Here is a 600-nt window from a genome sequence, read left to right on the forward strand (position 1 = left end):
TCACTCAGAAGGCCCCTCTCACTCAGAAGACCCCCCTCACTCAGAAGGCACCTCTCACTCAGAAGACCCCTCTCAGAAGACCCCCCTCACTCAGAAGACCCCCCTCACTCAGAAGACCCCCCTCACTCAGAAGACCCCTCTCACTCAGAAGATCCCCCTCACTCAGAAGACCCCCCTCACTCAGAAGACCCCCCTCACTCAGAAGACCCCCCTCTCACTCAGAAGGCCCCTCTCACTCAGAAGACCCGCCTCACTCAGAAGACCCCCCACACTCAGAAGACCCCTCTCACTCAGAAGACCCCCTCACTCAGAAGACCCCCCTCATTCAGAAGACCCCCTCTCACTCAGAAGATCCCCCTCACTCAGAAGACCCCCCTCACTCAGAAGACCCCCCTCACTCAGAAGACCCCTCTCACTCAGAAGACCCCCTCTCACTCAGAAGGCCCCTCTCACTCAGAAGACCTCCCTCACTCAGAAGACCCCCCTCACTCAGAAGACTCCCCTCATTCAGAAGACCCCCTCTCACTCAGAAGACCCCCCTCACTCAGAAGACCCCCCCTCACTCAGAAGATCCCCCTCACTCAGAAGACCCCTCTCACT

This window comes from Sapajus apella, unplaced genomic scaffold, assembly GCF_009761245.1.
Source record: "Sapajus apella isolate SASKATOON/1434 unplaced genomic scaffold, GSC_monkey_1.0 scaffold85, whole genome shotgun sequence".
In the NCBI taxonomy this organism is placed as follows: Eukaryota; Metazoa; Chordata; class Mammalia; order Primates; family Cebidae; genus Sapajus; species Sapajus apella.